This window comes from Nannospalax galili, unplaced genomic scaffold, assembly GCF_000622305.1.
Source record: "Nannospalax galili isolate Female #2095 unplaced genomic scaffold, S.galili_v1.0 scaffold646, whole genome shotgun sequence".
Taxonomy (NCBI): Eukaryota; Metazoa; Chordata; class Mammalia; order Rodentia; family Spalacidae; genus Nannospalax; species Nannospalax galili.
The window spans coordinates 45,383-62,852 of NW_008355279.1; the positions used below are offsets into that span (position 1 = coordinate 45,383).

At 39.3% G+C, this 17,470-nt stretch overlaps 1 long non-coding RNA gene across 2 annotated transcripts in view; it reads right to left on the reverse strand.

Moving 5' to 3' along the window:
• Nucleotides 1-3,790: 3,790 nt before the first annotated feature.
• LOC108491735 overlaps nucleotides 3,791-17,470 on the reverse strand; it is a 27,375-nt gene continuing 13,695 nt past the window's right edge. The window contains exons 3-4 of one of the 2 annotated variants that reach the window (XR_001872893.2): nucleotides 6,040-6,183; nucleotides 3,791-4,197 (exon numbers count right to left, since the gene is read on the reverse strand). This is a non-coding gene — a long non-coding RNA (uncharacterized LOC108491735). Of the gene's footprint in view, nucleotides 4,198-4,929; nucleotides 5,240-6,039; nucleotides 6,184-17,470 lie in introns of those variants that run through there. The other variant, XR_003846972.1, reaches the window with a different exon arrangement.

Genomic DNA, 17,470 nt, shown 5'->3' on the forward strand with positions numbered 1-17,470 from the left:
TTTAAGATAGTAGCTATTTACAAGGCATGTCTTCTGTACACAGCTGGTACACAAGTACCTCATATTAGAAGCCATTCTTGGGCAGGCTTTGCTAAGGCCGGCTGTTTGTTGTGACACAGTATGCATTAACAGTTTGAAATGTCACAACCACAAGCACATTTGTTCCTAGTGTGATAGGCATGGTCTTGAAAAGAACTTATTCTGGCAAGGACAGCAAGTTAAGATGATCCGTTGAGCAGGTAAGGAAGGATACAGTATTCTGTATTTCCCCTGCAAAAGGGGGCTAGCTGAGAAGAAACAGGAGTTCCAGGAGCACAAGCAGAGGAGAGAAAGGGCAGCGATAAGAAGAGAGAACCTCGCCGCGTTAGTCCAACACCCTTGGAACTTACCTTCTCACGCCTCAGTCAAATAACTGAGAGGGCTCTACTATGAATGTTTATGTTAATTATGTCAAGGTAGAAGATTATTAAACTTTGGGTAACGGTTGCCAGTTTTACTTTAGAAAATTCTACAAGAATGGCATGTTATTAGACCTTCAGATCTCCAGGGATCTTCCAGGCCTGACCTCCCTTCCCTAGGGAAGCTTACAATCACAAAAGCACTGCTGACCCTTAAGGGAGCGAGAACACTGTCCAACTTCTGGGTCTGGCTATCGTGCTTCATTTCCCTACCAGACTTTCCAGAACAGCTCAGCCCCGACTGAGAAAGAAGAGTCTTCAAACCTCTAACAAGACCATCACTGCTTTTGCTGCATCGACAAAATTGTGTCAGGTGTAGCTGGAAGAATGAGTGATGAGTTGTTTAAGAAACTGAAGAAAAAAACACTGAATTAATTGTCATCTAAATATTGCTTTGTGTCAATATTATAGGTTTGTATCATTTGTACAAGGTTGCAAATCTTTCCTGGAATGCATCAGCTCTGTTGCAAAGCCATAAGCCATGTTGCCAAAAACTTCCTTACTGCCTTGAGAGTCTCACCCCAAAGTGAGATGAGTTTGGAAAACACGGAGTCTTACCCATCTTCTGAATGGTGCTAGGAAGGACAGGCCAAGCAAAATATAGCTCTGCCTTTATTTCAAACTTCTTGCAGTGTCGTGCTCATACAAGTTCAACCAGAAGCCCCCAAGCCATCTCCTGCTTTCCCTTCCTCTCTACTTGTCCAAAGAGTTCACCTCTTGCAGCCATCCATCCCTCCCAGTGCCTTGGCCAGCATGGCCAGCTGGACCACTACAGTATCTAGTTCCAACTTCCACAGCAGCTTCTGAATAGGTGTGGCTGCATGTTCCTGGCCCTCTTGTGGTCTTTTGTTGTTCACACTCACCACTTCCTGCCCCTTGGTTGCAACTTCTCTGGGTGTCCCTAAAGACCAAAATGTGACTTCTTGGAAAGCTTTCCCTGAGCCTAGGCCGAGTCTCTCCTCTGATGAAGCATCTCCAGGAGCTTTTTCATTCCCATTGGAACACTTACATTAGTGTACAGTTATCTTTGCTAATGTGCCTTTATTATTAATTAAATAATTAAAAGTGACTGTCGATTTATAATCCGTTTCTCAGTTCCATGAGGGTGAGGGCACTTTCTGTTCACTGTTCTATTTGATCACCTAACAAGGTCCAGCTTCATGGATACCTGATCTATGCAGTCACCTATAAGAGCTCAGAAGGGCTTCACATCTGAGTTAATACTCTGCTGCCACAGTCTTAAAATTCTTAATCTTCAAACAAGAGGCTCCACATTTTCATTTATTTTGAACTAGGACCTGCACATTATGTAGGCTATTTTGTAACTAGCCTAGTGCTTGACACATAGATGGTACTCAGTAAATACATAGTCCATGAATACACAATATAATTAACATACTCTATAGTCACACTTTAAAAGATAGAACTTCATGTGCAATAAGGCCTTCCAAAATATAATTGCCTCTTACTAACTTGTATAAGAGATGCTCATAACATAGTAAAAATACTTTATTAACAATTAAAGGAAAGCTAAACTGACTAATGTCCCTTAGAGAGCTAACAAAACTCAAGTTCATTGAGGTATATAAATCTGATATTATTTCACTAGGACTAGACTTGTAGGACGGTAGAAATATTGGTGACTTAATCAGGTACTAAACACCATTCAATAGTTGCAAATACTGAAGTCAGACCTCTCCTATTTTATGGCTTTACATGGAAGCTCTCCAACTACCTGTCAGGCACATTCTGTCACTAAATTCCTTGATTAGGTCAATGTTCAGGTATTCGTTTTGTTAATTACTTAAGCTCAAATATTTATGGCATAGTTTAATTTCCAGGAAACTCTTGCTAGCTATGCGACCCAAGGCAATTTATTTAACCTTCTCTTAGACTTGGTGTCCACCCCCCATCTGTAAACTAGGGAAAAGGCACTACAGAGCTGTAGGGATCAGAGTTGCATGGAGCATCTATCATTCTGGCATGGAGCTGCCACTCTAATCACCTCGGTGGTTAAATGGAGGAGAAAGAATTCATCAATGGGGGGTTCATATGCTAACTGCCATTTACTTAACATGTACTCAACTAAGAAAAAGGATCTTTTTTGCCACTTATTGGTACTGATTACCAAGATCTATGTGGTATAATAGCTTTAACCTCTTGATGTTTCATTTAAACTGACTATATATTGCACAGATAACCTTACTATTAGCCCACATAGTGTGAAAGTGAGGAAGTGAGTTCATCCTTCCCCATCCAGTTCAAGCAACATGGACTTTGAGGTTTTGTTGTTGTTGGTGGTGGTGATGGTGGTGGTGGTGGTGGTAGTCTTTTTGGAGACAGGGTCTCCCTGTAGCCCCAGCTGTCCTGGAACTCACGTGGTGGTGGTGATGGTGGTGGTGGTGGTGGTAGTCTTTTTTGAGACAGGGTCTCCCTGTAGCCCCAGCTGTCCTGGAACTCACCATGTAAACAAGGCAGGCCTTGAACTCATAGAGATCCACCTGCCTCTGTCTCCCAAGTGCTGGGATAAAAGGCGTGTGCCACCATGCCCAGCTCTAAGCTCTTTATCTTTTAAAGACTCCTTCATGATTCATTTATAGCACTGGACATACTGCGCCCACTGAACCTGGACTCTATTTCTATTTACTAAAGAGTAAGAGGCTTAAAGTGTCCTTCTTAACTTGCAGAAATAAATGAGGAACTCTCTTGGCCCCAAATTGAATTACTGACCTAAGATAAAGCTAGTCCTAGGCAGAAGAATTGGTAAGAAAACTATAACACTAGGCCACAATTTGAGTATCAATCAGAAATACAGAAGATAAATTTTAAGGTCAAGGTAGCAGACATGAAGATTTCCTTTGGTATTATTTTCACTTTGTGTCTAATGAGAAGTAGCAATAAATCAGATTCTTTTTCACTGTCCTCACATGGTGATTTAATGTCTGCATCTCCAAACCCTGAAGTTTATGTCATTCCAATCATAGAATTTAGAGACAATGGTCTTCTGTGATAACCGTTCATCATCCATCCATTCATTCATGCATTCATCATCCATCCATCCATGCATCCATGCATCCATCCATGCATCCATGCATCCATCCATCCATGCATCCACCCATCCATTCATGCATCCATACATCCATACATCCATCCATCCACCCATACATCCACCCATCCATCCATGCATCCATCCAGCTAGCCATCCATGCACGCATGCATCATCCATCCATCCATGCATCCATCCATCCATCCATTCGTGCATGCATCCGTCCATTCATGCATGCATCCATCCATTCATCCATTTGCTTGATGCAATAATAATTTTCAAAGTCTTAGATATATCACAAACTTTAATAGGTGATAAAAATAAGAACATAAGTGTTTCTGACTTCACTTAAGAAGCACAAACTGCAGGCTGGCAATCCAAATAGAAAACAGAGTGGCTAGGTACCATCTTCTCAATGCAGGGGGAGATAAGGGAGCATTGAAGCATAAGAAAGGCACCTCTAATCCTGCTCAAGCAGTGGATGAGGAAGCCAAGAGAACTCTTTGCTTAGAACTCTCAGATGGAGCGGTCCATACTCATAGGCATGATTGGCATGTGTGTCCTCGAGTCTCTGCTAGGTTGAATTCTCCTTGTAAATCAGCAGGGCACATTCCATTCTTCCACCTCTGCCATATATTGCATAACACCATCTAGCACAGACTTATTCAGATTCCAACTATAATGACTTGAATTCTAGAATGAGAAAAATATTCATACTGCAAGTAGTGGTGAGGCAAAATGGTGAGTGCTAACCAAGAGGTGACTCTCTCAAGAATACCAAATAACTGGGGTGAAATTTGAGGTTATTCATCTTGCCAATGAATTGCTAAAAATGATTTTTTATGGACCTGTGTGCAGATCACTAGCTGTTCAAACTGATGATCAAACCAAAGAACAGAATGGTCAAATTTGTGGCAAGATTCATGTTTCAAAAGGTAAATTTCTACAAAATTTCTTTTGATGGTTTTAAAGGAAGAAGCCCCAATACTTGATTTTAAATCAGAAACTTCCACAGGTAAACAGGCCCAGTATCCAGAGCTATTTAACCTACTAAAACACTATGACTTTCCACGAACTCATATAATCATGAAATTTTTCTTTCAAATTTCTGACTCAAGCCTTTAGTGTTAATAGACAGTGAGGCCATTTTTTATGAAGAGCCTCCTTATTATCATGGTTCATGTCATTTTGAAATGAAATGACTGTGGAACCTATCATAACGTCATTGAGACTGTGGAAACGGAAATGGGAGGCAAGGAGAGCAAAGTTATTCAAAAATGCCAGCGACATTGTATTTGCAAATTGAATCTAAAGCATAATGAAGTGAGTGCGGAAACTGACGGGAAAATTAATGTGAAAAATGAATTTGAAGGTTTCTGTAAGGTACATCTGTAAGAATTTCTGCTCCAACTCACCTCTTCAGCGTGTAAGGCCTCTTCCTGAGAACTGAAACTTGAAATGAAGGTAATCTAAAATATAGGTCTCCAGAACATGTCAGAATAGCCAATTTAGACTCTGAAGGCAGTTGGTGAACTCATGAACTTGCCTGGACTTGAACAAGCAACAGGGGATTGGTTTTTCCAGTGTGAACACCAAATCAGCCAGAAGGTGTTTCTTTCTCTCTCTCTCTCTCTCTCTCTCTCTCTCTCTCTCTCTCTCTCTTTCTCACTGAATGTGGTTCAACAGTAGAGCTCTTGCATAGCATGTCTAAAGTCCTGACTTCACTTTCTCGAACCTAAAAATATAAGTGAAATCCATCAAGTGACTCTGTATTTAGATGCTTTGGCATATAGCTCCTAAGAACCAAAACATTTCCTTACCAACTACACTTTCAGAACCAAAAGTGGAGCAGCCAGGCTGCACATTCTGTTTGTCCTTTGGCCTCTTAAGTCTTTCATCCTAGAGAAGCAACATCTACCTTTTTTGTTTGCTTTTCAGGACACTGACATTGTGATAAATTTATGTCAGTTGACTAGTGGAACTCTCCTCCACTCCTCCAATCTCCGCTTTTCTGACTTCAGTCTCATGAGTAAATTCAGGCCAAACTTGGCCTTAGTTTTTAAAAGTGGATCACAATGGCATTTACTGCTTATTTGTATCTTTGAATCCTAGATAATTCTTTAAAAGACATCAAATATATATTATTATACCCTTTGAGATATTAAAACATATCAAAGAGAAAAGGTAATGACTTGCTGATTTGTTTGATTCTTTAAATAAGGTTCAGATGGGGAATTCATGAGGAGTGTGTGAATCTTGAAATTTCAGAGCATTTTAAATGATTCAGCGAGCCTTTAGAGATTTGCCCGAAAACTCCCTTTTCTTCCTGCATAGAGAGATTTTTGAACTTAGAATTTAGAAAATGATTGTTCATTATCCAAATCCTTTTAAGAGAAAAATAAAAAGGGTGGGCAGCACTCTAAAGGAAGAATCCTTAGTTGTCAGGATAAGAGACAAAATTTATGAGTTTCCCACTGATTCCTTAGCCAGTTCTGCCCCTCCCTAATACCCACTTCTCCAGAGATTAAAACATACTTGAATTGGAATAGGCATTTCCTTCCTTCTGTGCAGTGCCAGTTCTCAGAGGAAAACATCCATTTTGCTCTTTGATTCTTGTAGCCCAGAGACAGCAATGAAAGGTCCTGCTGCTTCCGGGAGTATAAGGATTTCATTTGGGGGCTGTAGGACAGGAAGGAGAGTTTGAAGGGTGTATGCATCCAGCGTGGGTGTGAGAATGATTTTCCCCAGGGCCTTTATTTGGCCTAGAGCCCAGAGTAAACCATTCATCTACCTTAAAGTGCACAGCCACTGATTGCCAGTTTTCACTGTGGCTTGGTGTGGGAAGTCTTACAAAGTGACAAAGTGATAGTTTTCTATTCCTCCCCCACAAGGGGAATAAAAGATATACCTCTCTTAGGCTGAGCTTGGTGTCAACATGCCCAATCCTAACTCGGCGGAGTCTGAAGCAGGAGTATCATGACTTCAAGACCAGCCTGGGCAACATAGTGAGACTTTGTCTCAAAAAAAAAAAAAAAAGTACCTTTCAATATATTTAAATAAACAAGAATAATCTTCCCACAAAAGCCAAGAGTTGGGTATACATACTAACATGATTCTACATTTCCAGATGCTTAAAGTATTAATCACAAATCCTATTTCTAAATGCTGAGAGGATGAGGACCTTGATTATGAACATACAATCTATCTAGACATTTGATGCCCAAAAGATAGATTCAAACAGATCCATTTTGATCTGAGAATATTTTGCTTTTGCTGCTCAGCTTCAGGTTATAAGAAAATAGAAACATAAAATACATAGATAAACCTGGCCAGGTGCCTGGCCACACACAGTTATTGTCATTATTTTAGTTAAGGACAGATGACTCAAAACACAAGGCAAATCTGCCCAAGCCTCTGATGGTAGCTGTCCTTGTCTGCCTGAGACCAAGAAGTTCAAGAGTCAGAACTTTCAGTACTAAAACCCAGACATACATGAGAAAACTGGGGCAACTGGTCATCTTAGAAAGTCCAAAATGTTCACAGAACCTAAAAATACAAAATGCTTTGCCAAGTTCAATTGTTGTAATTTTGAGCTTATCTCAGAATTAGTGAAATGAAAGAGACGTGTTACTTATTGGGCTTACATTGCAGAGAGTTCTCTATAAACTTGAACCCACAGCACCACAGATAACTTAGATTTAAAATGATGTGTCCAAATTCTTTGAAAAAGACTAAAGGACCCATGTCCTTTTCAGGATCTGTTTTTTAATGTTTTCTTCTGAGAACAATAAAAACAGATTTGTTCCCTCTTGAATTTTTTTTTTAATGAGAGCCATAGTGTTCAAAGTCTCAGGTCAGTAGAGCCAGAATGGCCACAGAGAAACCAATTAACACAGAAAGGAATTTTTCTTTGGTGGTCCAGTAAAATGCTACTCCTCAGTCCTTGAATTCCACAGAAAATGTTTGCTAGCCATAAATTTAAAAAAAAAAAAAAACTTCTTTTTTTAATTTTATTGAATTTTTTATTTCATTCAGAACATCTCAAACAATCTTGATCATCTTTTTACTACCAACCCCACTGGGACCTTCCCATATCCCCTCCCCACTGGAGCCCATATACTCTGTCATCCCTGTTAAGGCCCACTGTGTTGTCAGGGTCCCCAGCTGTTCCCCAGTGCAAGTCCGTCAACTGAGTCTAGTCAGCCTATCTATATTCCCTTGTTTTAGGACGATCAGCTCTTCTTCATCTACTAGCAATCAATTGCCAACATTCCTTCAGATAAGATTGGGATCTGCTGTTCATTTTCCCAGTTCTATGCTGGGTTATTGTCTGGGACAATAACCATGTGTATTAGGTTATGTTTAAAGTACAACACTTGAGTTTCCTCCCTTTGAGTGGGCTTTTAGTCATATTAAGTAGCTGTTGATTGCCCCCAAGTTTGCATGGGACTTACGTATGCTGACACCATTGCCATAGAATCATATGAGCAAGTTCCCAGGAGCTTGTAGTACTCTATTTCCATATCGTCATGCACCTCCTCCCTGGCTCTTACAATCTTTCCACCCTCTTCTTCCCAGTTGTCCCTGAGTCCTGGGTGGGTGAAGTTTAATGAAGGGTCCTGTCCAAGGACCATTATTCAGCAGACTCGTGATCTCTACACTTTGGCCATTTGTGACCTTTTGTGTTCCTGGCCCTCTGCTGCATGAGCTTCATTACTGAGAACTGATTCCTTAGTGTCCTCTTCTTTATCCCTGTTCTATGTTCCATGAGACTTAGGTGTACAGGTTGCATTGGATGTGTTCCCTAGGCCTGGGTAATTCATAGACAATGTCCATGTGTGACCAGTTATGATACTTGGTATTAGTCTTTGCCAGTGCAAAATGAGCTTCTTTGATGAGTGGTGACTGGGATATTTGTCTGTAAATATAAGGAACATATTTTTCACATAGTAAAAAAACACATTAGTCTATCGATGTGACAGCCTTGGGGTTTTCTCTAAGATCAATGACCACTCTGGCCATGTCTATTAGGTTATGTTTACAGTACCACACTTGAGTTTCCTCCCTTTGAGTGGGCTTTTAGTCAAATTAGGTAGCTATTGATTTATTGGCCATTGATGTGGTTATTTGGTATTGAGGTTGGTGCTGGATCATCTGTTGATGTTTTCCTTTGGCACCTTCATAGCACTCTCCAAAGCGATGAGAGCTCGCCTTCAGGAGAAATGGTTACAGGTCAGTTGCTGCTTTATTGCTCCAAATCCTGTGTCCAAAGTATGTTCTGTCTTCGGCAGCAGGGTCTTACCTTCAAGTTCTGGGAGGCCATCAAGGGCTGTGGCAATAGCCTGAGTAATTTTGGAAATCTCTTGGGCAACCCTGGCCAACAACTCAAAGGAAGATTTCTCCTGTCTGGCACTGTTTCTTGTTATGTAGCCTTTAGCTACACACATGGACTCATATAGAGATAATGTATGCATAATTTGTCAGTAGGTTGTTGGACTAATATGGTCCCCTCTGGTTTTTTAAGACTAACTAGGTATTATTTATTTCTCCTTTCTCTCTCTCTCTCTCTCTCTCTCACCCTTCCACCATGATTTCACCATTTAGAGTGCCCCCATTTTCCCCATTTCTCCCTTTATAATACCCATCTCTTAGGGTCCCATCTCTCTTGAATTCCTTCTTTCCCTTTATCCCCAAGGTTCCTTGCATAAACCTCTTCTGCCCTACCATTTAAATAACCCCATTTTTATCCATTTTTCACTTAGTAACACCTGTTTCCTACTGCTTTTCTCTTTCAGATTCTTTCTTATCCTTTACCTCCCTGGTTCCTTTTCATTATCCTGGTTCCTGTAGTTATGTCTGAATACATACTCACTTATAAGGATTTGGTGCTAAGATCCACATATGATGGAGAACATACATTGTTCGTTTTTCTGAGTCTGTGTTACTTCACTTAGTATAACAGTTTCTAGATCCATCCATTTACCTGCAGATTTCATTATTTCATCTTTCTTTACCACTGAGTAGAACACCATTGTGTAAATATACCACATTTTCATTATCCACTCATCAGTGGAGGGACACTTTGGTGTCTGTTGTGATGTTTCCCCTTTCATCTCTGATTTTGTTGATTTGGAGCTGCTCTTTCTTTTGGTTAACTGGGCTAAGGGTCTGTCTTTTGCTTTTCAAAGAACCAGCTCTTGGATTCATTGCTTCTTTGTATGCTTTCTTTGTTTCTATTTCATTCATATCTGTTCTGATTTTTGTTATTTCTTCTCCTCTGCTGAATTTGGGTTTCATTTGTTGTTGCTTTTCAAGTGTCTTGAGTTGCAATGTTATCATTTATTTGTGTTCTTTCTGATTTTTTTAATGTAGACACTTAGAGCTATAAACTTCCCTCTAAGGACTGCTTTTAAAGTGTCCCAGAGGTTTTGTAGTTTTGTGCTGTCCTTCTTGTTGAATTCCAAGAATTCTTTTATTTCCTTCTTAATTTCTCCTTTGACCCACTCACTATTCAGGAGTGTGTTGTTTAATCTCCATGAGTTCGTGTAGTTATAAGGGTTTCTTTGAGTATTAATTTTAAGCTTTATTGCATTGTGGTCTGATAGAATACATGGAATTATTTCATTTTCTTTTGTATTTGTTGAGGTTTGTTTTGTGCCCCAGTATGTGGTTGATTTTGGAGAAAGTTCCATGGGGTGCTGAATAGAAAGGATGTTCTTTGATGCTTTGGGTAGAATATTCGGTAGATGTCTGTTAGGTCCATTTGATGTGTGGTATTGTTTAATTCAGATGTCTCTCTTTTATTCTTTGTCCTGTTGACCTGTTTAATGGAGACAATGGGGTATTGTAGTCCCCTTCTATTAATGAGTTGGGATTAATCTGGGTCTTAAAGTCCTGTAGTATTGTTTTTATGAAGTTGGGTACACCAGAGTTTAGTTCATGACTGTAATATCTTCTTGGTCAGTTGTTTCTTTGATCAGAATGAAGTGGCCCTCTTTATCTCTTCTGATTAGTTTTAGTTTGAAGTGTATTTTGTCAGACATTAGAATTGCAGTTCCTGCTTTTTTCCTAGTACCATCTGCTTGGAATATTTTTTTCTATCCTTTCACTTTAAGGTAGTGCCTGTCCTTGAAGGTGAGATGGGTTTCTTGCAGACAACAAAAAGATGGATTTTGTTTTATAATCCATTCAACTAGCCTGTGTCTTTTGACTGAGGAGTTTAGTCCATTGATATTTAAAGTTATTAATGAACGATGTGTATTGATTCCTGTCATTTTGATTTCTGTTTGTGTTCTTGGTCTAATTGTGCATTTCCACAGTTATAACTTCATTGACTTTCTTTCTGTTACCCTTTGTGTATACTCGTTTCTTTCTTCAGTTCTCTGCATTGCTTCAAGTATTTTCTGAAGGGCTGGTTTTGTGGACACGAATTCTTTCAGCCTATTTATGTCTTGAAAGATTTTTCTTTTCCCTTCAACTATAAGAGACATTTTGGCTGGGTAAAGTATTCTGCGTTGGCATCTGTGGTTGTTTAGAACTGGGAATACTTTGGTCCAGGTTCTTCTGGCTTTCATTGTTTGCACTGAAATCCATCAGCTGTAATTCTGATGGATTTCCCTTTATATGTGACTTGTTGCTTTTCTTTTGCAGTTTTTAGTATCATCTCTTTGTTCTGAATGTTTAGTGTTTTTACTATGATGTGCCGTGGAGAGTTTCTTGTGCTTCTTGTATTTGTATGGGCATGTCTTTCTTTAATTTGGGGAAATTTTCTTCTATAGTCCTGATAAAGATCTGGTCCATACTGTTATCCTGAGATTATTCTTCTTTCTCTATGCCTATGATGTATAAATTTGGTCTTTTTACGGTGTCATACAATTCCTGAATATTCCATTCCTGTGTTTTCTTAAACTTTTCATGATCTTTGCTTGAGTGGTCTAATTCCTCAACTTTATCTACCAGTCTTGATATTCTGTTTTCCATTTCATTCATCCTATTGGTGAGGCTTCCTCCTGTCATTTCTAATTGGCTTACTGAGTGTTTCACTTCCTTCTTCATTTCAGCCTGAGTATTCTTCAGTATTTCTAACTCTTTTCTGATTTCACTCAGAAATTTATCCTTATCTTCTTTCAGTTATTTGATTTGTTTGTGTGTTCTTTAAATTCATTGAATTCTTTTATTGTATTTATAAATGTTCTTTTGGATTCCATGTCCTGTGTTATCTCTAGGGGGTTCTCACTATATACTTCTTCTACAGGACTGTTGGTACTTGGTGGGGACATATTATTTAGGTTTTTCACATTATTATTTTTTCACTGTGACTTTGGCCTGTGGAATTCTTTTGTAGTTTCTAATTCTTGTATGAGACTCAAGCCTTCCTTTAGGTCTGTTTCTGTTTGTATAGTTTATGTGCCTTCGTTGTTTACTTACTGGGTGTAAAAAGCTGTTTGATCTAGACTTCAGATTCTCTATTTTGATTTTTATTGGAGGGGCCAGATGGTTTTAGTCCTGCTGCTCAGGAGTTCCCACAGAGGCCCAAGTCGGATAAGGATCAGGTACTCTCAGACTTCCTCCTAAGGTCTGGGTCCCTCTAGACAGCAGGCATGGTACAATTTGGGAGGCTTTCAGGGAAGGATGCTGGCCTCAGGAATCCCAGGCAGGTTGGGGGTGGGACAGCCAGGGAAGAAGGCTGGTACCCAGTGTACAAAGGCAAGCCAGGGAAGGGGGTAGGCCTTGAGGGCTCGAGGGGCCAGACTGAAGAATTGGGCTGGTCTGGGTGCAAAGGACCAGGAAGCAGTGGGCAATCTGGGCCAAGAGGGCAGTCCAAAGTCTGGGGTGCCAAGAGAAGAAGTGGGCCAGTGTCCGTGCTTGAAGGAGAAACGGGATGTGGGAGCTGGGAGGTTGAATCAGGTTGTGGAAATCAAGGCACAGTGGGCAGGGTCAAACTTTACCAGGGAAGGATGCTGGCCTCAGGAATCCTGGCAGGTTGGGAGTGGGAGAGCCAAAGAGGTTAAAAAAAAAAAAAAAAAGCAACTTCTTTTGCTTCATTAAAATAATTAGAATAAGAATCTGTACTTCATTCATAGTTTAGTAACCACTGAGGCGTTGGGTTCTAAGACTAATGTGGAATAGGAAGAGTATTGACAAATGCTCAACAGTTTAGGAAACAAATAACTCAGAGAAAAACACCAAAAATTGTTTAAGGTATACTGATGAGAAAGCATTGTCTTTTTCATAAGAGGTTTAAGTAAGACTTCTGCTCACTGCAGAATTTACCAATAAGTATTTCAATAAACAATCATTTAAAGTCCACCCAGAGTAAGTATGGTACTTACTCTGAAGGAAAAAAAAAATGTATTGAATGATTTGGGAAACAATTAGGTAGCCAAAATTTTTCAGTGTGCTCCAACAAAGTTCAAGAAATGGTGGAAAAGGAAAATGACCGCAGTGAATATAAATGACTCAGATTTGAAGTTAACTATTGATTGTTAACAGTAGTAGGAAAGCAGATATTTAAGAACAATTTAAATCTGGAACACCAACACACTGCATATGTAGAGACCTGCTTATAAGAAATGAGGAAAGATTGCTAGTGTGACTAAAAGAGATCGACTGCTATCATATAGCATAGAGGGAAGGATAAGATGGTGGATCCCATGGCCCTGGATTTGATCCTACCTCCATTCTATATATCTTGACTTTAGGAGACTTACTTAATGACTTAAACCTCTATTTCCACTTATTAAAGGGGGCATATTAGATGCAACTATATGAAATTGCTACCTGTATAATTGCTACCTGCCTATGTTTCAGCCAAAGGACACCTGTTTTATAAGGCTGTTGCAATGATCAAGTGAGGTAAAGAGCCAGGTCACCTAGACATTAAAAGCATAGTCTCTGAAATCACATAGCTCCCTTAAATGCTAACTCCACCAACATCTAATGTGATGTTAGCAAATATTTTGCCCTCTCTCTGCCTATATTTTTCTTTTGTATAATATAAGGTTATGAACCATATTTGCTTCATTGACTTTGTGGAAATCAATACTTTTCCAAATAATAATCACTCAATAAAATTTAATATTAAGCAGCTTTCAATATGAAGCCTGTTGGTCTAAATGAATTCTGGAAATACTTGATAGACATTTCAGTGCTCTATTAGCTTTTTTATGTATAGTATCATCTTGATGAATATATTTAAACTCTAAACAATAATTTCATCATGACATTTGCAAACCTATATGTAAATGGCATCATGTGCATGTATGTATAATATTTATACAAATATTATACACATAAGCAGATGAATCAGAATCTCTTGGTGCCACAGCAAGAAAAGATGCCATTTAAATAGTAAAACTGTCAAAAACCTGGAGAAGCAAAATATTCATTATTTAATGAAAGATCAATTTGCTAAGCCATATTTGATGTTCTGAAGACTAGTGCACCTCAGAAGAGTCTGTAAATTTCTGTCAAAAATAATTAAGTTGGGATTGGGGGCAGTACATACCCCAGAAATCTGAAATATTAATAGAGTTTTTAGTTTTTCTAGAATTACCAAAAAATAAACAAACAAATAAATATCAAGTAAAAACTATAAGATCTTTCTTTGAATAACAATTTCATGAGCATTTTAGCAGTATTTTCTCTAATTTATTATGGGCTTCAGACAAAAGTTTGAAATCAACTCTAGTTGTCTAAAGTATACATTCTCATTTTTATAATTATTACACTTATATATGGTAGCCAATAAAATCCTGACATTTGTATTAATTTTCCAGAAAAAAAAAAAAAAGGTGAGAAGTAGGACTAATGAAAAATCAAGCTGGTACTGACCTGTAAGCTTCATCTCCACTGACTAGCTTTCATAATACTAGAAGGTGCTGTTCATGCTACTGGAGGAGAAAAGTAATCATCAACCTTATCCAGCTATGGTACTTTGCAGTCTACCATAGCCAATGACCTGGCAAGACATGCCCACTACTGGAAGAGTGGCACAAATGTTATGGGACTAACCAGCTGCTTTCTGCTTGGATTTAAGGCCTGCTTCATTAGATAGAGCCCAGGCCTGGCACTGTTTTCAGGGCCAAGAACCTGTGACTAGACAAGTCACAGGCCATAAGACAGAGAATATTATTCTCATAAAAAGACATAGTATTAAACTGACTCCTAGTAACTTACTGTTACACCTATAGATTAGTACATCTCTCAGTTCTCACCAGAGAAGCTTCTTCTTGCAGCAGATAGTGATTCACACAGAGACTCACAACTGGTCTCCACATAGAGAATAAGAGACTGTGGAGTGCTCAGCCTTAAACAGAACACCTGTATCCTCCCAAGGCTCAGGGATCATTAAGGGAGAGGGGGAAGAAAGACTGTAAGACCCACAGGTGCTAGATGAACACAAAGAAACTGCTGTCTGGACAACACAGGGTAGTTGCACATATAAATGTACAGCTCTTGTGACAACATGCACAAGACCTGTGCAAGTCCAAGCCAGACAGGAACCCAGCATGGATTGGGTGGGGGGGCGGGGAACAGGCAAGAAGCTACAGCCCTAGCTGAGGATCTATTGGTAACTGATAGCTGCTAGGAGAGGGAGAGTCAGTTTTCTTTAAAGGTGTGACACCTACTCGGTTGACCAGAGTACAAGGGATGCATTTGGGGAGCACAAATCAGACTTAATACATTTTTAAAAAGAAAAATAGTAACAAAGAAAATAAAGTTGGAGCAGTTAAGAGGGTATGGGTGGATATGGGAGAGGGGTTCTGAATAAAATCAAAATACATTGTATGAAGTTCTCAAAGAATCAATAAAAATGTATTTTTTTAATGTTATCAAAGGCCAGCAAGATGGCTCTGCCTGAATGAGATATCCAAGTTCAGCATAGCCCTGGAGTCAGGAATTTAGACCAATGGCCTAAAGGACTTGGACTAGAGAAAGGTTCAGCCATGTTCTGAGACAGGAAGAGAGATCAGAGGGACCAATGAGGATATGGGCAGAGAGAAGCAGGTAGGTACCACAGTAGATGATGGAGGGCTCACCTGGGACCTATATGTCCCCAGTGAGGGAACGGCAAGGTCATCTTCTGAGACAGAAGAGGATGCCAAAAGGGGTCAGAGGAAGCATGGTGAAAGTGTACACATTTGTATGGGAACTGGAAGATTCAACAGCTTTGAACAAGTAAAAGCATTGACAAGAAGCCTGAGAACTCAGCTGAAACTGGAGACCAACAAGTTTACCAACAAAAGAATGTGGCCATTTTACACAGAACGTTTGCTCTTCTACACACTGGATCAAGGGGAAAGACAAAGCCAAGATTCGGTCTTACCATACATAAGCAGTGGCAGAAGAGTAATCAAGATATAAGCTGTCTGGCAAAAGCTGTCAGTCCAGAAATGAACTGAGCTCCTTATACCAATGTTTGGTCAAATCCCTTCTTGTTCCACATTTTCCACTGCTCCCATTTATGCCTAGCACTACCAGAAGTTAAATCATATACCCGGGATACTTCCTAGAGAGTTCAAATACCTCACAGTTTGGGAGCTTGACCTTATATATAAACAAGGCTCCTGGTGTGTAAGGAAATGAACATCTAACTCAAATCCTTATAAAAAAAATCAGAAACCAAGAAATGTACAGTAACTGCTACCTAGCCCATGGAGAAAATGAATGGGTATACCTCCGATTCAAACACCATTTGTGATGTGGCTTCAAAAGGATTTTGTTCTGTCATAAGAATGTGGCCACTTTGGACAACAACTCCAACAAAACAGTCTTTCCTTGGCTCATAAATCAGTGATAGAAATGTACTGCCTTACCTAAAATTAAAGAATCTTAGAATTGGAAGAGTTAAGATCCTTCAAGTCATCTTTTGTTGATGTTCCAGAGAAAGAAACATCAATCCAAGAAGGCAAAGAATTCTGTAGGAAGGCTCTGGATAAGAATGCACTTCTGTTCTTCCTATCTTGATCTCCCATTCAAATGACACATCTTTTCCATTTCCTTTTTAAACAATTATTTATGTAGATATTATTCCTAAACATTTTAAAGTATTTTTACTTATTATTTCTGTTTTATGTGTATAAGTGTATTGCTTGCATGTGTTTAAGTGCACCAGTGTCATGCAAGTGTAATGCCAGCAAAGGTCAGAAGAGAACGCCAGAGTTACAGGCGGTTGTAGCCTCCTGTGGGTGCTGGGAACCAAACCCAGGTCCTCTGAAACAACAACCAGTGCTCTTAATCACTTAATCATTTGTCCATCCCCTTAAAGAGCACTTTAAAGCACCTTTGAAGCCACCAAGAGAGATTTCATCTGGGGAGTATTTGTAGTACTGAGCTAAGTAAGAGGCTGAAATTTTTGTAAATTTTACAGGACTGAAAACAGGGTCTTACAAATAGGCAGTGTATCATAGACCAAAGGGTTAATCAAAAACTTATCATGTGGCTGAATTAATTATTAATTCAATTCCTTCATATCTCTTTTTTGTTTTCACATGGGTATTTTACAAGGTTTCCCAAAAAAAGTATTTGCAAAGTACTTAACATAGTATAAAATATGAGTATTAAAGGACCAGTTGTTACTATTGATAAATATTTGTTCAGATTTTCTATGATAATAAAGAAATAAAAATAATTACTTCTTAGTTCACTTTTGATAAGGACAGGCAAAATGGTCCAGCAGGTTAAGGCACTTGCCTAGCAAGCCTGGTGACCTGAGTTTGATCTATCCTCAGAAACTACATAAAGGCAGAAGGAGAAAAGTGGCTCCACAGAGTTGTCCTCTGACCTCCACATGACTGCCTGCCCCCCCACACACATACACATACAGAAAGGGAGGGAAGGAGGGAAGGAGAGAGGGAGAGAGAGAGAGAGAGAGAGAGAGAGAGAGAGAGAGGAAGAAAAGAAGAAGAAGAAGAAGAAGAAGAAGAAGAAGAAGAAGAAGAAGGAGGAGGAGGAGGAGGAGGAG